Source organism: Macaca nemestrina, chromosome 12 (assembly GCF_043159975.1).
Source record: "Macaca nemestrina isolate mMacNem1 chromosome 12, mMacNem.hap1, whole genome shotgun sequence".
Taxonomy (NCBI): domain Eukaryota; kingdom Metazoa; phylum Chordata; class Mammalia; order Primates; family Cercopithecidae; genus Macaca; species Macaca nemestrina.
Window position 1 is genome coordinate 85,173,988 of NC_092136.1, and position 23,005 is coordinate 85,196,992.

Below are 23,005 nucleotides of genomic sequence, written 5' to 3' on the forward strand. Positions count from 1 at the left end.
CAAAGCCACCAAAATAGGGAAAAGAAAAAAAAAAGAGTATGGTAAACCTCATTAATGTCTTGCAAAAATGAATAAGTAAAATAACAGAGATGTGAAGAAAAAAAAACCCATCTAAAGATATGATATTCTCTGCCTTACTGGTTTTTTTTCCTTCCATCTTAGATAGAAGAGAAGAAGAAAAATAAGAAGAAGGAGATCAAGGAGAACAGTAAGGCTGAAATGCTTTACTTCAAATTCAGGGTCCATAATTATATTATTCTCTAAAATAATGGCTTTCAAATGCCACTACTATTTAGGCTGAGATACAAGGGAAATAAATGATATCATCATGGGGCTTAACTTTATTACATGTTCGTTTTATTAAATTTATGCACATTAGAAGCATAGGAAATTGCCAGCCTTTAACATTCACACACACGCAAAGAATTATACAAAAAATACATCATCTTGAATCTTGGTCTTCAATTTATTTCCACAATTCCACAGAGCTTGTAAGGGGTTAAAAAAAATGTTCCTATCATTGAGATTTATAAACTGATTTCTATCATCCTTGGAATCACTAGTTACTCACACCACAGCCTGTGGCTGCCTGCAGCAACACATCAACACTTCCATGTATTTAATGTGGTATCTTCTTATTTGGGTATTATTTCTCATTAAACCAATCAGAAGAGGCTTCAAGGTAGAGAGGGGGAAGTGGGAGGTGAGAAAAGGGCAATTTGAGCCAAGAGAAACACCACACCCATTCCACATGGAAACCACAACCATGTATGGTCACAGAGTGAAAAGGACTTGAGTGCCTAGTTAAGAGCTGGAAGGCAAAACACCAATGAGGTCCCTTCTGTGGAATTCAGTCTTTCACCTGAGGATAAAGGTTTTTGTAATTCTAAACAAAACTAAAATGAAAAGACATTAACTAAATACCAACGTGGATAGGACAGAGTTTCAGGATAAGCTCAAGCAAGCAGCACAGCTGGTCCCAGGACAGCCGGAAATGAACCTCCTTCAGGTATAGAAAACAGAAGGAAAAGTGGAATTTTGCCTTTTCCCTTACCTATTATTCAGAAAGTGTCTACTACATTCCTAAAAGTAAAAATCTTTGTCTAACAGTTTTATAAAAAGAAAAACAGATCTTAAAACAATTGTTGCAGAAACTTCTTCCATTTCTGTTTCTAAAATAATTCAAAGCACTAATTTTTAAGATTTTTAATGAGAATTTGAATCATCATGAAATCTTACAGAAAACATGAATTGGTTCACGAGAATTAAAGAGGGTATACCCCCCAAGTTTTAACTCTCGAGGTCAATCAGAGTCCACAGGAGCTTAAATGAGGCTCATGGCCTGGACTGACTGTTTTTCTCCAAAGAAGCTACATATTAAGATGTATGAAGCCTGAGAGCCAACAGATTTTCACTCATCTATTTCTCAGTAGAATGTAAGTAGCACAATGTCTAGCTCAAAAAATACCTGTTGAATGCGTGCTAAACTAAAGAATAAAATATTCCCAAGGAAGGAATAACAGTGACTTCCACTTCACGCTCTGCCTAAGGTTAGACCTGATTACGTTACATAATACTATGTTTAAAAAAGTCCTGTTCACTGCAGCTTTATTTGTAATAGCCAAAAATTAGATATAACCCCAGTGCTCTTCAACAGGTGAATGGTTAAACAAAATCTGGTACATCCATACCATGAGATACTATTAAGCAATAACAAGGAAAAACTCTTGATAGACACAACTTGAATGAATCTCAAGGCAATTGTGCTGAATGTAAAAAGGCCAATCCCAAAAGGCCACTACTGCATGGTTCTGTTTATATGACACTCTCGAAATGGCAAAATTATAGAAATGAAGAACAGATTAGTGGTTGATAGGGGTTAGGGATGGGGGCTGTGGAGGCAGAAGGGAGATGGGTGTGATTATCAAAGAACAAATGGAAAGAATCTGTGGTGATGTAACTGCTCGGTATCTGGCCAGTGATGGTGGATACATGTGATAAAATTGTATATATGTAATGAAATTGTATACAACTGAATACACACAGGCCCATGTGCACATACACACACACATTAGTACATGTAAAACTGGAAAAATCCATGCCAATATCTGAGTTGTGATATTATACTACAGTTGTATAAAATGTTACCATAGGGGAAACTGGGTAAAGGGTACACGGATCTCTGCACTTTTTCTTACAGCCTCATGTGAATCTACATTTATCTCAAAACAAAAAGATTAATTTAAAAACATTCTGAAGTGACCTCTCCTCTGCTACCATCAGCACTACCAATTTGAGAGTGTGTACATGTGTGTGCATGGCAGGTTGAGAGAGGGGGCAGCAACACATAAAATTTAACCACCTCCACAGAGCTCTCTATGGGGAGTATAGAGGCATCTCCAACTTCCTTTAAACTCCCAATGCACCAGTTGTTTTTCACATAATCTAAATTTTGCTCTTACATTAAAAACAAATATTTCAGGACTCTTACCTCCATATTTGGGATAAAAGGTCATAAGACCCATGACAGCCCATGTTTTATACCTGTTTGATACCCTCTCAGTGCCTAGCATAATGCTCAACCCAGGAAAGAGCCTGAATAAAAGTGCTTTTAATAAATGGATAAGCAAATCAATGGATAGATGAACTTTCTCATCATAGTAGAACCAGATAAGCTGAAAATTCACAATGTTTTTGCTCCAATTTTCTCAACTTCAAAAGGTCAGTAATAGCTGTGCCCACCTGTCTCACAGGCCTGTGGAGAGGTTAAAGACCATCTCCATCTGAGCCTGCTGTAGTAGCAAGTACATACAGAGCTTTGTTTAGAGATCTGCACTAATTATTTCTTGTGTGTTCTTGTGCCGGCTAATTTCTCTGAACCTGAGATTTCTCATTGGTAAAATGGGGGATAATACTTATTTCTGCAAGGCTGCTATGTGAAGGAGACATGGTATTCATAAAAGGCCTTGCTCAACGTCAACCTCACTAAATGCTCAATAAATGTTTTCACCCTTCCATAGATATTTAAAGGAACTAGTGCTCACCTCATAGCTCAAAATGGCAGCCATTTCTTAGTAAGTTTACAGTTTTTTTATAAATAAATAACCAGTGTTGTATTTATGTAGCATCTTCCTCTAAAGATCAAACTTTGCTTACATTTCCAATGGCAAAGTAGTGTGGACAAAGTAAATGTAGATAGAGGATGAAGTAAATGGGAAAAGACAAGTTCAAGTGGAAGATGACAAGGGCATTTGTGGGTAGCTGTTAGGACTGTACCGCAAGTCCTCTCCTGCTACCTCACTGCGGAAAGCAACTTGTCTTGGACTTGGTCTCCCCGATGGTTTCTTTCTTTTTTTTGTTTTTTCTTTTTCTTTTCCTTTTTTGTGTATTTTTATGGTATTTAGTATATTCATACCCACAGGCAGCCTAGATAGTAGAGGAAGACACCTGAAAAGTCTACTGACCTCTAAGAAAGGTGGGCTAGAGGTATGGAAAGGAAGGAGAAGAGGCCTCTGTTTATTTCCTCTGCTGTGAAAGCTACTTGTTCTCAGGAAATATCTACTACTTCCTCCTCAGGGCTGGGAATGCCCTAGTCTGTTCTTACCCAAGGGTGGTAACTTTTCCTCCAAGTGTGCAGCTGTCTGAAAATATATTTGCTCTTGATGTGTCACTGGGTCACGAGTAGTTCTCCAAGAAATACTTTACACATGGGTGTCTCTTGAGCCCAGGCAATGGAGATATTTGCTTACCCATGAAGCAGGGAGGGACAAACAGGGGATATGGTTCCAAGGTCCAGCTTTTAAAGACTATGCTAACCCAGTCAATTTGTCAGTCAACTACATTTTGAACCCTAACTATGTGCCTGGCCTCTCATTGAAAATGAGAAGGAATTATCCATGACCGACACACAGACGGTCCCCTCCCTTTATAGAGCTCATGGTCTCATTCTGCATACTCACATTTGGTTGCTTTACTTCTATTGTAATAATCTTGTGTGGCACACAGCACATGTGTCAAAGCAAAGGTCTCAAAAATAGAATATCATTCCACACATGTTCCCTATAACAAGCAGAAGAATACGAAATAGAGATAATATAAAGATATGTCCCTGTTAGAAAACAAAGGTTTGGCATATCTTGCAAATCTCAAAAAGACGAATGTGCTTTCCAGAAAAATAATACATTTTATTTATTTATATATTTATTTATCATTTTGCGATAGGGTCTCACTCTGTTGCCCAGACACAATCCTAGCTCACTGCAGCCTCGACCTCCTGGGCTCAAGTGATTCTCCCATCTCAGCCTCCTGAATAGCTGGGACTACAGGCATACACCAGCACACCTGGCTGATAGATAGATAGATAGATAGATAGATAGATAGATAGATAGAGAGAGAGAGTAAAGACAGAGTCTCACTATGTTGCCCAGGCTGGTTTTGAACTCCTGGGTTCAAGCAAGCCTCTCGCCTTGGCCTCCCAAAGTGTTGGGATTACATGTGTCAGCCACCACCTCTGGCCGAATTATACATTTTTAAACCCTTATCAGTTGTATTCTCTACCTTTTTGATACAATTAACAATAGCATATACTTATTAAGTACTTACTATTTGCCAGGTACTATACTAAGCCCTATGTGCTAGGCACTATACTAAGCCCTTCAAAGAATCATCTCATTTAATCTTTTAAACAATCTTATGAGTGATGCACATATTATTATTCCTATTTTATTGATGAGGAAACTTCAGCTTAGAAAGAACAACGGATGTAAACCTAGGACCAACTGATTCCAAACAAATGTGGATCTGTACATTAAGCTGGAATATTATATGCTTGCTTGGTTTAGAGAGAAGGCCAAAGTTATGATTTCTATTATTGAAATAAGAATGTATACAGTATAGATCCTTCAAAACAGATTAGGTTGAACCACTATTAAATTGCCAATACAGGTTGAGTATCCTTTATCCAAAATGCTAGGGATCAGAGGTGTTTGGGATTTTTGGATTTTTTCAGATTTTGGAATATTTGCATATATATGAGATATTTTGGGGATGAGACCCAAGACCAAACACAGATTCATTCGTTTCATATACATCTTATACACATGGCCTGAAGGTAATTTTATATAATTTTTAAATAATTTTGTACATGGAACAAAGTTTGTGTACACTGAATCATCATAAAGTGAAGATGCCAGGTGTGGAATTTTCCACTTGTAGAGTCATATCAGGGCTCAAAATGTTTTGGTTTTGGAGCATTTTGGATTTCAGATTAGAGATGCTCAACCTGTATACAACTGTTTTGACCTAAAGAAATGACAATTTCATTTGGTTCAACCTAATATAATATCAAGAGACAGAATGACCTAAGCCTAGCCCAAGCACAACCCCTGACTAGCTGTATGAATTTTAACAGTCACTTAACATTTCTAGACTTCGCTTGCTTTACTGAATAATATAAAGCATAACTATAAAAGTTAGACTGGATTTGTCTTTAGGTTCCCCAGCTCCATAATTATAAGAGAAGTGGGGAGAAATACAATTTATTTGTTCAACAATTATTTATTAAGTACCTACAATGTGCCAGGCACTGTGCTTTCTCTCCCACTCCAGGTTCACCAGTATTTCAAAGATAGGCTCCCAGTAGCTTCCCATGATTCCAGGGATTCTACATGTTAGAAATAAAGAACAAACTTGAAGATTCTTGCTTTTCTGTTCAGGATAACTGCAATGTGCCCTATGCTGCTGGCAGCTCCTCCCAGATCACAATTCCACAGCAGAAGAGATAAACATAGGACCTGGAAACCACTTTTAATGTGAAGAGATGAAGTGCAGCATAAGAAATGTTCATGTGAACAAATGTGTATCTTCCACTAAAAAAGAACTCTCAGTAGGCTGGGTGCGGTGGCTCATGCCTGTAATCCCAACATTTTGGGAGGCTGAGACCTCCCAAAACTCCTCACCTGGGGTAAGGAGTTTAAGACCAGCCTGACCAACACGGTGAAACCTCGTTTCTACTAAAAATACAAAAAAATTAGCCAGGATTGGTGGCGCACACCTGTAATCCCAGCTACTTGGGAGGCAGAGGCAGGAAAATTGCTTGAACCCTGGAGACAGAGGTTACAATGAGCCGAGATCACGCCACTGCACTCTAGCCTGGGCGCCACAGTGAAAGTCTGTCTCAAGAGGGAAAAAAAAAAAAAAAAAAAAACTCTTAGTAAATATTCTGGCTCACAGTGACCTCTAGAAAAATATCTTACTTTACTTGTACCTCCCAGAAAGACAACGATTTAGACTTTTAACTTAAAAAAAAAAACACAAAATTCCACAAAGAAAGAGCCCTCACTCAGCTTTGCTGGGTAAAGCACCTTAGCATCTAGCCACAATCTTTGCAGTGATTAAGGATTGGGAGTAGAGAGTTACAGAAAAATATCAAACAGCAAGTTCAAAGACACCAATTCAATACCTGGCTATGTGACTCACTAGCTTTGTGAGCTTGGACTTAACATTCAACCAGCCTCTGCCTCAGTATCTCATCCATATAATGAGCATTGGGATGATGAACTCTAAACATCTTTCCTGTTCTAAAGGTTAACCAGTTCCTTATCATCTAAGCTTTTACCATCTAACTGCCATCTGTTCCCTTTTGTACTATCCATTGTGAACACAGCAAACAGCTGTTTTCCAATGTGCCTGCAATAGCTCTTCAAATACGTACTTGAAGACTCTTATGACTGCCCACTTGACTCCCTCTCTTCTAACATAAGTCAATGGCCCAGATGGAGTCATGTGGTTAGCGAGATGTTTGGAATAACTCATGTGGAGTCATATGTCTAAATCTGGAGCCATAAGGAAGGGAATACATGCAGCAAAGAGCTGCTTGCTTTCTCAACATCTTGTAACTGAGAAAGGCCCATAACTCCCAATCTCATTTCCTGGGAATTCTACCAGCTGCAATAGGATTATAAAAGTTGCAAGAGAAAGGGATTAATAACCTTGATGTGCTGATGATCTAGCTGAGAAAACTGAACCTACACAAAGTATATAACTGATGAATTGTATAGAACAGATTATTACTATGTACTAAATTTGGGGATGTACCCAGTAAGAGTCACAGGAAATTAGACCAAAAAAAAATGGTTAGATGAAGGGTATAGTCTGCTCCAGGGAAAGTCTGTTGCTCTATAGGAGGTTAGACTCTGAATCACTGAAGAGGACATGACTTACTTGGGAAACCATGACACCAACCCAGCCTCTAGTTGGGGGCAATCTTCAAATTAGGGGTGACCTGGGACTCTGCCAATAGAGTTCTCTCAAACCCACCCTAATGGGGTAGTTTAGAATAGACTGTCTGACAGGGCAGTGGAGACAATTGCAAGCCAAATGTCACTTGACCTTTCTATGTTCTAAGTCAATGATGTTCATTTCTCTCTTAACCTGTAGAGTAACTTTCTAGCCCATTTAATGCAAACCATCTCTGAATGGGGCTCCTATGAAATGTGTCACTTTGAAGTTGCAGAAAGTTATTTTTTCTTCTTTAAACAAGTACTCTTTGGAAACAATAAACCAGTAAGTAAAAATAATTCCAGAAAAGAAATCATAGAAGCAAATGATTAATAAATACCACCTCTACCTAAGATTCTTAGTTTCAGAGCTTTGTTTTTTTTTTAAGTTTATTTATGTATGTATTTATTTATTTTAATTTTATTTATTTTTTTGAGATGAAGTCTCTTGCTTTTGTCACCCAAGCTGGAGTGCAATGGTGCAACCTCCGCCCACAGCAACCTCCATCCCCAGAGCCCAAGCGACTCTCCTGCCCCAGACTCCCGAGCAGCCGGGACCACAGGTGTCTTCTTTATTTCAAAATACATACACCCATAAGGCAGGAAATAATTTGAGAACTGTTATCATAATATTTTATGCTTTAAAGATGAACAGTTTTCTTTTTCCTGTTCAGGGACTTTGAATTACAAAATTTCTCAAAGAGGCAGACATGGAGAAAAGTTTCAGCTACCTCAAATTCTGAAAACATCCATGAAATTTAATTTGAGATATTTCATAACAAATATTTTATAAACTTGTCCTTAAAAATGAAGGGCATGCTCTCAACACTTTCTGACACGGAAATTGTTCCAACAGACAAAGAAATAGGCATATCCATGGTTAAAATCTCACAGCTGTCACATTGTTTAGTTCTGCACAAATGAAAAATCCTATTACCCAAAAAAGGTTGGAGACTCTGTAGCTGTAATTTGGCAAGCAATTGCATTTTCAGTCATACCCTCCCTCATACAGATATGAACCCCAGAAAATATTTAATTAAACATAACTATGCGGTCTGAAAACTAAGTCAAAATAAGAAGTTAATGTTTTGCCATCTTTAATGTTGTTATGCAATTCATTAGAGAAAAGAGCACACAATCCCTCAATCCCCAACCTCCAAAGATTCAAAAGAGCAGATTCCGTTTTTGTTTTTTTTTTCTTATAGAGACAGGGTCTCACTATGCTGCCCGGCTTGGTCTTGAACTCCTGGGCTCAAGCAACTCTCCTGCCTCAGACTCCCAAAGTGCCAGGATTACAGGCATAAGCCACCTTGTCTGGCCAGATTTTTTTTTTTTTTTCATTTTCTTTTCTTTTCTTTTTTTTTTTTTTTTAGAGACAGGGCCTCTTTCTGTCACCCAGGCTGAATTGCAACAGCACAGTTATGGCTCGCTGTAACTTCAAACTCCTGGGTTTAAGCAATCTTCCTGCCTGAGCCTCCCAAGTAGCTGAGACTAGAGGCACATGCCACTACACCCAGCTAATTTTTAAATTTTTTTTTCTAGAGACAGGTTCTCCCTATGTTTCCAGGGTGTTTCAAACCTCAGGCCTCAAGTGATCCTCATACCTTGGCCTCCCAAAGTGCTGGGATTACAGTCATGAGCCACCACGCCCAGTCAGATTTAAATTTTAAAGGACAACAGAACAAATAATAAAACCTCCCACTTTCTCAAGGTCACAAAAGAGACTTTCACATCATCAAACTCAAAAGAATCCAGATTCTCAAATGGGCATCACATCTCTCCATGAATTGTCCCCTGGTAAGGAAACTTGCATTTATCAAGACTTTTCTGCTTGCTTGGGCTTGATTTCTACTATTTGTCTGGTATTTGAGGGAAGAAAAAAAAATCATTATATGGCTGGGGAAGTAAAGGAAGTAAGTCTCAAACATGAATTTGAATTTGCATTTCTTTCTGAAAACAAAAGTTTTTATTGGAGGTTTATATAGAAGTAAAAGAAAAGCAGAATTTCCAGGAATTGCTCCAGGAATTCATGGAAAGTGGATCCATTCCTCATTTTTTTTCTAATAAAGAAAACCAAGAAAAAACTATAAAGAGATAGTCTTTCAAAATGCCTAGGTTCCCATTCCTTTACAATATCACTAAGGAGAAGTTAAGTGGCTGTACTTTGATCTCCACATTTATATTTCAGAATTATTGCCTACTGTGTGACCTTGGGCAAGTTACTTAGCTTCCTCACTGGTAAAATATCTACTTAAAATTGTGTTATAAGGATTACATGCACTTGTATGTATAACGGACTTAGTCTGGCATGAGTCCATAGTGAACCTTGTATTAGCTGTAATGCTTATATTAGCTAATATAAGTATTAGCTGTTATTATTACCACCACCACCGTTAAATTTATTTTCAGCCTCCCAAATAAAGTCACATCGCCCCAAGGAATAATGTTTGCGCTTTATTTTCTGAAATGATGATGGCCTGGCTCCAGGCTCACCATCAGATCTAAAACAAACTGAACCCTCTCAGCCAGAGCACACTAATGTGAACTGGGGTCTCAGCTGCTCTGTGATTTGGGCAGCAGAAGAGGCCAGATACTTAGGCCCAGTAGCCTGAGTTGCACTCATTTAACAAATGTTAATTGTGTCCCTAGTCTGTGCCAGGTAGTGTAGCAGGTGCTGAATTTATTTGCTTATGATCAGCACTTTCACTGTATTCTCTAGAGCCCAAGGCTGTGTTTTTGTTTTGTTTTGTTTTGTTTTTTTGTTTTTTGGGGTTTTTTTTTTTTACTATAATGTGCTGCTTATGTTAAAAAAAGAAAAAGTTACATAGGAAACATTTTCCAGGATGAAACTAACAAGAATAGTAAAAGCCACTCCAAACCATCTATTTCTATTTTCTTCCTTATATTTCTACAGTATAAAAATTTTCACCTACTTTTAAAATTTGATAAAGCAGATTATTCCCAGATGAGTTTTTGCCAAATATCTACAAGAAAGGATGACTTTATGTGAGCTGGCTCTGAAATAAGCAAACTGACAGAGCAGGCCACCACTCCCCTTCCCTCACATCTAACAAACTGCAAATAGTGCTGGGAATCCCACAGGACTCAGGAAAGGTAACACACAAGCACAGAGCATACACATAAGCCAGGGGAATCTCCTGCTGTAAAAACTCTGGGTAGGCACCAGAAGCTTAAACTTCTTCATAGAAGAGCCTTAACATTCACCGAGGCTCAGGTAAGATTTAACCACTTATATAAGAACTGACCTAATGATTATTATTTTATGAAGTTGCATCATTGTGTTCAGGCAGCACAGGGAAGAAAAAGAGCACAGACTTGGGAGTCAGGCCTGAGCTTGAATTCCAGGGCTACTACTTAAAAGCTGTGAGACTCTGGGCAAATATTTAACTTCCCCAAGTCTAATTTTTCTTATCTAGGTTATATGGCATCAAATTTATACCTTTGAAGATCTTTGTAAGAATTAAAAGGCTAATTCATGTTAAACACCTAGCTGATATCTGACATACTGTAGAAACTTAACACGATATATGCTCTGACCACCTCTTATTTTGGGGCAGGAAAAATGTCCGAAGAACTCCTCCCCTGATTTAGAGAAATAATGAAAGTGAATCCGAGGCAAGTATTGCCCCTCATTTATCTAAGAGTCTAATTCTGATAAGTGATATTTTCAGGACTCTCACAGTACCTGAGATATTATGAAAATGCAACCAAACCTTCTCCAATAGCTCTTTGTCCCCCAGATTTTACAGTGGGCAATCAAGAAGACTTCAACTTTCTCCTGCAGAGCACCATGAGCTTTGGAACTGGAGCCCACATCCTCTCAGCTCCTCTGTTCTAGTCTCTTTCTATCCAAATCCCAAATGCACCTTCTAAAAAAAAAAAAAGATCAACCGTTTCGCTCCCCACAATCTATACATAGGATGGCACAGAGTGAAAGTACGCAATTTGCCTCAACTTCTTTTCATTCACTCAGTAGTATCTGTCAGGTCTGAGGCTTGACTGATATATACTTTAAAATGAACTTAAATATATCAGGAAGCTGAGAGACTTTATAGTTCTTATATTTCCCAGGGTCTAGGTTTAAAATCAAAAGGATGGAATTTGGGCTCATGCCTGCAATCCCAGCACCTTAGGAGGCCAAGGCTGGAGGATTGCTTGAGCCCAGGCATTCAAGAGCAGCCTGGGCAACATAGCAATACCTCATCTTTATAAAAAAAAATTTTAAATGATCCAGGTACAGGGGCATGTAACTGTAGTCCTAGCTACTCAGAAGCCTGAGGCAGGAGGATTGCTCAAGCCCAGGAGGTCAAGGCTGAAGAGCTAGGACTTACAGGTGTGCAGCTCAAACTGACCATATTACTCTGGGCAAGCTATTCAATTCTTCTGAATTATAGTTTCATCAGCTGTGGAAACTAATAATACTTCCTAGCTTATAGGATTATTTTAGCATTAAATGATATTATATATGAAAACATTTTGAAAACTGTAAAGTTCTATACAAATGTTATATTAGAAAATGTCAGTCTTTTTTGGCCAGGAGCAGTGGCTCACACCTGTAATCCCAGTGCTTTGGGAGGCTGAGGTGGGAGGATCACTTGAGGTCAGGAATTCTAGACCAGCCTGGCCAACATGATGAAACCCCATCTTTACTGAAAATACAAAAATTAGCTAGGCATGGTGGCAGGCATCTGTAATCCCAGTTACTTGGGAAGCTGAGGCACAAGAATCATTTGAACCCAGAAGGCAGACATTGCAGTAAGCTGAGACCACGCCACTGTACTCCAGCCTGAGCGACAGAGTGAGACTCCTTTCAAAAAAAAAAAGAAAGAAAGAAAGAAAAGAAAAGATAAAAGAAAACATGTGATCTAATAAAATCTTAAGAAGTCTGTGTTTATACACAGCTTCCCCAGCTGGCCATACCCCACCTGGCCACTCATCTATCTCACAGCACACCTTAGTCTATACTCACTGATCTCAAGACCAGAAAGTTGTTGTTGTTATTGTTGTTGCTGCTGCTGCTTGAGAAGGAGTCTCACTCTGTCACCCAGGCTGGAGTGCAATGGCACAATCTCGGCTCACTGCAACCTTTAACTCCCAGGTTCAAGAGATTCTCCTGCCTCAGCCTCCCGAGTAGCTGGGATTACAGGTGCACACCACCACGCCAGCTATTTTTTTTTTTTCATTTTCAATAGAGATGGGGTTTCACCATGTTGGCCAGGCTGGTTTTGAACTCCTGACCTCAAGTGATCCACCTGCCTCAGCTTCCCAAAGTGCTGGGATTACAGGCATGAGCCACTGCAACTGGCCTATACCCACTGATCTCAAGTTCAGTGTTTTTTGTGAGCCCTCCCATTCCCTGTTCATTTTCAAACAAATGGATCATTACAGCTTCTGACACTCTCAAAGTTCAAAATGTTAAAGCTTGACACTTATTTCTAAAAGGTGAAATCTGATTTGGTTTATGGAATGACAAAAAAACCGTGAAACTTTCTTAAGCACCCTCTTCACATGCCTAAATACATAGTCTTGAGAAATGGGCCCTTCTCTTATGTAAAGATCAATAACTTCTCAGAGTCTTTAATATCTTCAGAGTCTTAGCCAAAAACAAACCAAAAATAAACAATTGGCTTCACATATGTGGCATTTCATGGTGTGTTGAAGGGATCTCCAAGTCCAGTCCCAGGTTTGATGATTCACTAGGATAACTCAACAGGACAACATATAGTCATATTCACAGCTATGACTTATTACAGTGAAAAGATACAAAGCAAACTCAACAATGGAAAAAGGTACATGGGATGAAGTCTGGATAAAACCAGGTGGGAGCTCCCATGGGTCTTCTCCAAGAGGAGTCACACTGGACACACAAGTTGTGACAATGCATCTGAAATGTTACCAACCAGACAGTTCATTAGAGATTCAGTGCCCAGAGTTTTTAATGCCCAGAGGGGACAAGTCATGTAGGCACCCCTTCCCTGGCATGTACCCAAATTCCAGACTCCCAGAAGAAAAGCAGGTGCTCAGCATAAACCATATTGCTTGCACAAACAGTTTAGGCACAGTGAGCTACTCCTATCATTTAGATTTGTGGGAATCCTCCTGAAATCCAAGTTCCTTAATGCCAGCCAAAGGCCAACTTGCAAGCAGGCCTTTCTATGGATAGGCAGTTTCACACCCACTATGTTAATTCTTTTCTGCACTCATGAGAATAAAAAGCCAAATATCTAAATAATTGATAACTGCCCACTGACCACTAAATTCTTACAGCCAATCAATGTACTGAAAACCTTAAACAGACAGTGAACGTAACTTAGGACTTTAAAATACATTCATTTAATACACTTGTACTATCTCAGCCTCTGGGCTTTGGGCATTAAGGAAATAATAAGTTCCTTTAGTCCCAGCACTCTAAGAACTTTTGTAACAAAAGGGAAGATAAGATGAGGACATAGAGAATGATAACACACAGTGGTATGTGATGATGGCCATAAAAGAGGTATAAGCCAAACATTAAACCAGTTAAAGGAGGGAAAGAAAACTTCCTGCCATGATGAACCAGGAAGATTTCAGGAAGAATTAGCATAGAGCTGCAGTTTTAAGAACAGCTAGGATTTCAGAGTTCGAAACAGGGTTAGGAAAAGCTCAACAAAAGGGACTAAAAGTCCATTAAAAAGTCCAATCTCCTTAATGACATGTACAACACTCTTCACGATCAGTCCGCTGCCTACTTCACTGGCCTCAGCTCCTGCCAGCCTTGCCTTGAACATGAAACCGTGCTCGCCATACTATTTCCCAGCCTTTTGACCTTCTAATTCCTATTCACCCAGGTCTCCTCTCAAATGCCACCTCTTCCAGGAAGCCCTACCTTGGCACTTGATCTCCCTTCCCTCTTACCACCTCACCTCCTTCCTCTGTGTTCACATCTGACTATGAACATCACACTGAGTGGTAATTACAGACATCTATTTTCCCCACTGGACCCTCAGCCTAAAACAATTTGACACACAAACATAGAAAACACTCAGTGAGTATCTGTCAAATAAATTAACTCTTGTCTCTAAATCTGATATTCTTCCCACTAAAGCATGCTTCCCCTTTTATCAACAAATGTTCACTGTTTAATAATAGTTCAAAGAGAATAGCAAGAGATTTTCTGTAAAGATCAATCATACCATACTTAAGTATTAAACTAAGCTCACACCCTTGGTCACTGCATCTACAGGTAGTGATGCACACAAACATACCCTCGAGGACCTGACCATTCCCACACACAGTTCATCAGTTTTGGTGCTTTGATCTCAAAGGAAAGAGACCAAACCAGAATCTATCAAACGACTAGACTGAGACTTGACTAACACAGTGAAAGGGCTTGGGGATTGGCACATGAAAGAGTCCAGGTTCGAAGGTCTAACATTCCAAAAGCCCAATGTAGGATGTCTCCAAGAGTTGCCTGGGTTTCTGCCGCCCAGGCTGGAGTTCAGCAGCACAATCATGGATCACTGCACCCTTCATCTCCTAGGCTCAAGTGATCCTCCCACCTCAGCCTCCTGAGTAGCTGGGACTACAGGTGTGCGCCAACATGCCCTGCTAATTTTTTTCTTTTTTTTTTTTTGTAGAGATGGGGTCTTGCTATGTTGCTCAGGCTGGTCTCAAACTCCTAGGTTCAAGCAATCCTCCTACCTTGGCCTCCGAAGCTGCTCAGATTATAGGCATAAGCCACCATGCCTGGCCCCCAGGAATTCAAAATGTACAACTTACTCCCTATGCACTGAATGTCAGCCCAAGACTTGCTTTTAGTTCCTGGCTGCTCAGAGGGTGGACTTGTGAAAGTATGCCAGAGAAGAAAAAAAAAAAAAAAAAAAAACCCACATCCACTCACTTCACTCCTCACTTCCTCACACACCAAGCAAATACCTATGCTTAGTTCCACAGTAGGGTCACATCTGTCCCCTGCAGAATCTGACCGGTAGAGCCACGTCTCCTCCACACCCTTGGCTCCTGGCCACACATTAATAGTTCATGTGGAGATGCAGGTGACTGTCTTCACATTGAGGCACCTCTAGTAACCAAGGCTAATCTCCCCAGTGGCTTTCCCCAAGGGACCCAAGTAATGTCACGTTTTCCCTCTGGCCTGGATAAAGCAGACAACTATCAGGAAAACATAAACAAAGGTCTAGAAACACAGAAACACACATCTATGTGTACCTGGGTCTGATCCTGACTGCTTAGGGAGAAGGGCCACCTAGCTTCTTGCCATTTCCCATAGATGATAGTTTTGCAGTCTGAGCCTCTCTGCTCCTCCCCCTAAGAAACTCAACAGCTGCTAACCACAATAGTGCATGCTAAGCACAAGAAATTCTACAAAGCACTAACCAAATTCAGCATGCGTCAGGCGTCAACTATCCCTAGAATCTTAAACTCAATTCTGGAGATACACAAAGGGGCCTTAAACATATTTTTTTTTTTTATTCAAGCTTCAATCATTTTGCCAGAAACACACCTGGTCCTTTGTTGAAAAGTGGTAAATATGCTTAACTCAAGGTAAGACATATTTATATTTTTGGAATAATTTGGCTCCGATGTGATCCAGTCCATAAATTAGTATATAGAGTCACCATTTTCCAACACATTATGTGCTTTCCTATAGAAGTCTTGAATAGCAGCACCACCTCTACAAGTACCATTATCTTTTACCAAAAAAGTTTTAATATATGTTATCTCCTTTGTACACACAAGTGCCAACAAGTATGCCAATCAACCCCAAACCCATCTTTCACACTGCAAGCAGTGTTATTATCATAAAGAGAAATTTCATTATCTCACTCACAATATTGAGAAACTTCAAATACAAAGGGCAGCCTCCAAGATAAAGGGTAAGATTGTAGCCTCATTTCACCTTTGGTCTTTGATGAAACTCCACTACATTAGCAGCGCCACCAACCATAACTTACCTGCCCTGGGTGCCAACTCAGTAGTCTCTTCCTGTTCTTTTTATTTTTTTTTGAGAAGGAGTCTTGCACTGTCACTGGAGTGCAATGGCACGATCTTGGCTCACTGCAAACTCCGCCTCCCAGGTTCAAGCAATACTCCTGCCTCAGCCTCCAGAGTAGCTGGGATTACAGGCACCCACCACCTTGCCCGGCTAATTTTTTGTATTTTTAGTAGAGATGGGGTTTTACTATGTTGGCCAGGCTGGTCTTGAACTCATAACCTTGTGATTCGCCCACCTCGGGCTCCCAAAGTGCTGGGATTACAGGCACGAGCCACCGCGCCCAGCCTCCCCGTTCTCTTAGTATCCCTTCTCTCCCTGCCTCCGTGCCTTTGAACTTGAAACATCCTTCAACATTTCCTCCCCACCACACTTTCTTTTCTTCTTTTTCTATATATATATATATATATATATATATTTTTTTTTTAGCCGGAGCCTTGCCCTGTTGCCCAGCTGGAGTGCAGTGGCATGATCTCTGCTCATTGCAACCTCTGCCTCCCAGATTCAAGTGATTCTCCTGCCTCAGCCTCCCAAGTAGCTGGAATTACAGGTGCCCACCAACAGGCCCAGCCTCCCAAAGTGCTATGATTACAGGCATGAGCCAATGCACCTGGCCCTCAGTCTCTTCTTAACCTAGCAAACTCCTACTCAGCCGTAGGTCTAGCTTATCTGTCACCTTCCTACTTTCCCTGGCAGTTGCTCTCTCAGCAATCTCACAATAAGCTGCATGCATTTCTACTAGAACACTCACCACACTGTACTGTAAGTACTACTTCACCATTGTCACCTTCAATAGCCAAGAGGAAGGGAAGGAAAGAGAAGGGAAGAGAGGAGAGAAAGAGAAGGGAAGAGAGGAAAGGAAGAGAACTGACATTTATTTAATAGTGACTCTATGCAAGACACAAAGTCAGAGGCGTTAATATATTCATTACTCCATCTTGTGAGAAAATGAATGCAATTTTTTCAGAAAAGGAAATTGAGACTCCTACCCCCAAGAAACTCAAAAGCTGCTAACCACAGTTAAGTTAGTTGCTCTATAACACAACTAGTAAGTGGATTCATGTTTAAATTCAAGCTCATCTGATTCCAAAGCCAAGTTTATTTCCACTACAAAGTGGCCTCTATGGGAAACATGGACACTAGCCGGAAACATCTTTTTAACCATAACCCCTCTCCCATCACCTTGTTGGCCACTATGCTACATAACTCTGGCTTCTGACCTTCCACCTATGATTGCACCTCAAAATCATCTGCTATAACCATCAGACGGCAAGGTGTTGCTAGGATTCTGGAAAGGACACAGTGAATACATTTGCAGAAAGGTAGTAGGATACTATTTTTAAAAGGTTCAAGAACGCATATTATAAAGCTGTAAAAATGTGTCATATTTAAGTGGTCCTGCTAGGACAACTCATATAAAATTCTTTATCTTTATAATATCCTCATATCATGTACAACATGAAGATCAACTTCATTTCTACTCAAGTTCTTCAGTATATTCCCTCTCACTTATCAAGCTGTGATGCCCCAAAATAAACTGTAGTTAGGGTCTTCTTGCCAGTTCTCCACAGTATTTCAGTTGCTCTAGTCCCGGGTGGTGCTACTTCATAACTGCAGGAATAAGTGGCTGACTCCTCAGGCCATGGAGCATTGGGAGAACCCTGTTGTTTTTCCTGGAAGATTATGTCAAGCCCATCATTACATCTCTATGGTAACAGAAATATCCCGGGTTTTCTGGAATCGTCCTAGTTTTGAATATTTATAATCTGTTTCAAGACTCGTGACAAACACATGTCTTAACACAGGATTCAGTAAGCATGAATACATCTTTCCTTTAAAGAACTCCCCCAAAAGAGGCAATACTGGGTTGTGAAAAGAGCACAGGTTTTCCAGTCAAAGTAACCTGGGCTCAATTGTTTGTTTGGCCATTTACTACCTCTGTGACCTTGGGCAAAGGACTTCTCTGTGCTTCCATTTCCTCATCAGTAAAGTGGATAATTATCACCTACTTTAGAGAGTAGTCCTGCCAATTAGAGGAACAAGGATATAACAAAGACTGACACAGAGTATGTACTCAATAGATAATGGACACTCTGTTTATTCTGTTATTGTTATTTGTAGCATCCCTAAAAGGAATGGAAAAGAAAGATACCATTTTTGCTCTTCTAAGTAAAGGACTATAAATTATGTGATTTACCTGTATTCAACTTCCTAAATGCAACACTTCAGTTACTACATTCCAGGTGGTGTTGATTCTTAAATAGTATACTAAGTTGCTGACTCATCACTTTGTAGTCTGGTGTCACCCTCTAATACTTCCTGAAATACTTAAACTTTATTAATTATTACTATCTCTGTGTAACAAAATTTTCTAAATTTTTGCAACAAGCCCATTTTCAAGGGTTATCCTGTGTAGTCGAAACACTATCCCAAGCTATGTACCCTCATTCTGCATCTAGAACTCACTTTACAGCTCCGTGATTTCATGAACAGAAGAGTAGAATACAAATAGGGTACAGATAGCATACAATCGTATCAAATTATCTTCCAATGATCCAAGGCATGGGCTCTGGAATCAGACTGCCTGGATTCAAATCTCTGTTGTTCTTCTTATTGGCTGTGTCACCTTGGACAAGTTATTTAATTTATATGGGCCTCAATTTCCTCATCATAAAATAGAAACAATCATAGTACCAAAAATAGTATCAGTAATAGATTATTGTGAGGATTAAATAAATTGATGTAGGTACAGTGCTTGGAATACTGCCTGGTACATAGTAAGTGCTCAGTAAATGTCACACATCCTCATCATTCCCTTGCCTCACAGGGTTGGAAAAAAACAGTCTGAAGCAATTAGACATGATACAGTGTGTTACATTAGCAACCAAAAATACCAGATCAGGTAAAATACCTTTAAAATAACTGAAGAAAATGAATCTACCTAACCAGTTACTATCTCTAGGTGCCATAATAGCAGTAGATCTATCGTATTTGCAGATTGAATGCCTGTGGCTCCAACTATTCATAACTTACCTTGAAGATGTCATGTAGAAATTGTAGTTAAATCAATAGTAGCACCAGATAGGAATGAGGTGGTGAGTCCTTGGCTGGTAAGTCTTTGGTCAATCACTCAGCAACAGCATCTCAATCTGTTTTTGCTGGTTTTCACTAAATACAGAACCATATTTAATCCTCTAAACAATCTTGTAAAACAAATCTGATCTTGTAAAACAAATCTTATAGACACATGGAGGGAATTATATGCTATGACAATAGTTGCAGTCTTGGGGATAGCAAAGATCTCAGGATGAAAACCCTGAACATGTTCCAAAACAGCAGAACTGAAACAACCCTAGACTATAACTAAAAGAAAAGGGGCTGGGTGTGGTGGCTCATGCCTGTAACCCCAGTGTTTTGGGCAGCCAAGGTGGGAAGACTGCTTGAGCCCAGGAGTTCAAGACCAGCCTGAGCAACACAGTGAGATTCCATCTCTACAAAAAAAAAAAAAAAAAAACTGAAAACCCAAACCTTTTATAAAACTCAAATGACTAGTCTAAAACCAACAGTGGTAAAGAATCTGCCCTAAGAAATCTAACACACTACAGCTCAGCCTTGCTCCCAACACAGATCACTGGCAGAGGGAATGGGAATTGTCAGGGAATAGATTTGACTGAGCAACTTAGCTTGGCCTGGGATCCAGCCCATGCCCTCAGCCTCACAGCCCTGTGTTTTAATCAAGTGACTCAGCCAGAGGCAGGAGAGCCCAGGCGCCTGTGGCTGGGAGGGATGGCAGCACAAAACACATCTGTCTAATCAGAAGCTAGTGGCGCTGGCATCCATTCTGTCAAGACTTACAGTGAAACAATGCTTCTGCAAAGGAAAAAAAGAAACTTATATTCACTCAGAAATCAAGTGATGCCTTTCTTCCCCTCTCTAACTCAGAAGGCAAATATGTGGAATTGTTTGCTAGGTCTTATATCCACCTACCCCCAAATATTTCCTGATGCATTTATAGAAAGAGGACAACTTATCTAGGAATAATAAACCAAACCTATACTACTAGTTACAAAGTGTTTAGAAAGTATAACATTAGGAAATGCTCTTATTTTGACTTCTTTTATCTCAATCATCAATACAAGGGATGACACATAGGAAAGTGTTTTTGTAGTTTGCAGGTAGTTCACATATGTGAAGAAGTCACTGCAGTCATCTGAGGACATTGCACCACATTTCAGCAGAGTGATTCATTCATTCTTTTATTTGTTCATTTACTAATTAATTTAAAATACTTATACTAAGTTCCCATTGAGTGCCAGGAACAGTGCCAGGCTATGTGGATACAGAAATAAACCACAAAGTCTAAGTCCTCAGGAGCTCAATCTTTTCCCAAATTGTTCTTTTCATCTCCATCCTATTCCAACCACAGCTGCACGTCTCTTTGCTCCCTTTTTCCTTCTCTTTCTCCCCCTCTCCAGGTCTGAGCCACTTAAGAGTGAGGTCATGTGCTTCTCCCACATTCTGCAAAAGTTCTAGCACAGGTCCAAGTGCCCAAATGGGCACTAGGGAAAAATACTGTATTTAGTGACTTAAGAGGCAAATATTTAGTGAAACACATGGCTTTATTACCATTTTTTAAACCTGTTTTCATTATACTGTATTTCTGCCAACCTACCTTCCCCCAATTCTCTCAAAGCAGTTCTCCTAACAATCTCAAGAGGTTACAGATTAATAACAACAAGTAAATGAGCAGAAACCACTCTCCTCTCAATGATCTGTGGATCATGTGTCCCGCATGAGGGCAGTCAATAGAGGAGACCCTTAGAAAATAAGGAGGAGGCATCAAAAGCTTGAAGCAACAGAAAGTGGAAACATTTTCTGACATCTGATTCATCTGGATGTGGAAATTCTCTACCAGACTTCAACTTGTAACCATGAATAGAAAATAACCCAGAATCAGATTTTTAAGACTGGAAGGAACCTTATCTGGTCCAACTCTCTAACTTTATAAAGAAACCAAGGCTCAGGGAGAAAGTGTGACTAAACCCAGATTGCAGATTGTCTTTGACAGATGCAGAAGTTGAAACCAAGCCACCTGCCTCCCAATGCAGGGCCTATTGTCTCCTTAGAGCAGCCAGGAGCACACAGCACATGCCAAAGAGCAGTCCTTGAGGCAATGGCTACTAGCACTCACATGCCCCCATGGGTACACTGCCTTTCCAGTTACTTTCATTGCTTCCTCCTAGCAAGCCTCTGCCTTGCTTAGGGCAACTCAAGACAGCTCCCAGGAGCTCTGAGACTCCCTGTGTAACTGAACAACAACTCCCTCGAGTGGGAAGCCTACTTTCATTCTATAAAATGGGACTATCTTCTGTCCTCTTCTGTTCAGGATTGTGATGAAGATCAATGAGATACTAGCCACCAAGGAAACCTACATTCTTTGAAGAAAACTTGAGTCCTAATAGAGCATTTATATCATAATTAAGTCCTACTAATACCAAGAGTTGGATTCCAGAATTTTATAAAGACTGATGTTTTTATTGCCTCTATGTTTAAACATTTTAAAAATATTAAGAGCAGGGGGGCACCCAAGATGGCCGAATAGGAACAGCTCCAGCCTCCAGCTCCCAGCGTTAGCGACACAGAAGATGGGTGATTTCTGCATTTCCAACTGAGGTACTGGGTTCATCTCACTGGGGCATGTCGGACAGTCGATGCTGGTCCACGGGTACAGCCCAACCAGCGAGAACTGAAGGAGGGTGAGGCACTGCCTCACCTGGGAAGCACAAGGTGGAAGGGAATTCCTTTTCCTAGCCAAGGGAAATTGAGAAACACAACACCTGGAAAATCGGGTAACTCCCACCCTAATACTGCACTTTAGCAAGGGTCTTAGCAAATGGCACACCAGGAGATTATATCCAACACCTGGCCAGGAGGGTCCCACACCCACGGAGCCTCCCTCATTGCTAGCACAGCAGTCGGAGATCTAACTGCAAGACGGCAGTGATGCTGGGGGAGAGGCGCCCGCCATTGCTGAGGCTTAAGTAGGTAAACAAAGCCTCCGGGAATCTCGAATTGGGTGGAGCCCACCACAGCTCAAGGAGGCCTGCCTGCCTCTGTAGACTCCACCTCTGGGGACAGGGCATAGCTAAACAAAAAGCAGCAGAAACCTCTGCAGATGTAAAAGTCCCTGTCTGACAGCTTTGAAGAGAGCAGTGGTTCTCCCAGCACGGAGGTTGAGATCTGAGAACGGACAGACTGCCTCCTCAAGTGGGTCCCTGACCCCTGAGTAGCCTAACTGGGAGACATCCCCCACTAGGTGCAGACCAACACCTCACACCTCACATGGCTGGGTACACCCCTGAGACGAAGCTTCCAGAGCAAGAATCAGATAGCAACACTTGCTGTTCAGCAATATTCTATCTTCTGCAGCCTCTGCTGCTGACACCCAGGCAAACAGGGTCTGGAGTGGACCTCAAGCAAACTTCAACAGACCTGCAGATGAGGGTCCTCACTGTTAGAAGGAAAACTAACAAACAGAAAGGACACCCATACCAAAACCCCATCGGTACGTCACCATCATCAAAGATCAAAGGCAGATAAAACCACAAAGATGGGGAAAAAGCAGTGCAGAAAAGCTGGAAATTCAAAAAATCAGAGCACATCTCCCCCTCCGAAGGAACAGAGCTCATCGCAGCAACGGAACAAAGCTGGATGGAGA

At 40.5% G+C, this 23,005-nt stretch overlaps 1 protein-coding gene across 18 annotated transcripts in view; it reads right to left on the reverse strand.

Annotated features, from left to right (window-relative positions):
* Positions 1 to 23,005, reverse strand: part of LOC105468858 (synaptotagmin like 2) — a 163,001-nt gene that overhangs the window by 90,229 nt on the left and 49,767 nt on the right. For 2 of the 18 annotated variants that reach the window (XM_071075384.1, XM_071075381.1), the window contains exons 4-5: positions 19,321 to 19,455; positions 3,960 to 4,059 (exon numbers count right to left, since the gene is read on the reverse strand). The exons of 13 other annotated variants lie outside the window; for them this stretch is intronic. The gene's annotated coding sequence lies outside the window, so the exon portion shown is untranslated. Of the gene's footprint in view, positions 1 to 3,959; positions 4,060 to 5,567; positions 5,663 to 19,320; positions 19,456 to 23,005 lie in introns of those variants that run through there. 3 more of the 18 variants (XM_011719303.3, XM_071075378.1, XM_071075382.1) reach the window with 2 other exon arrangements.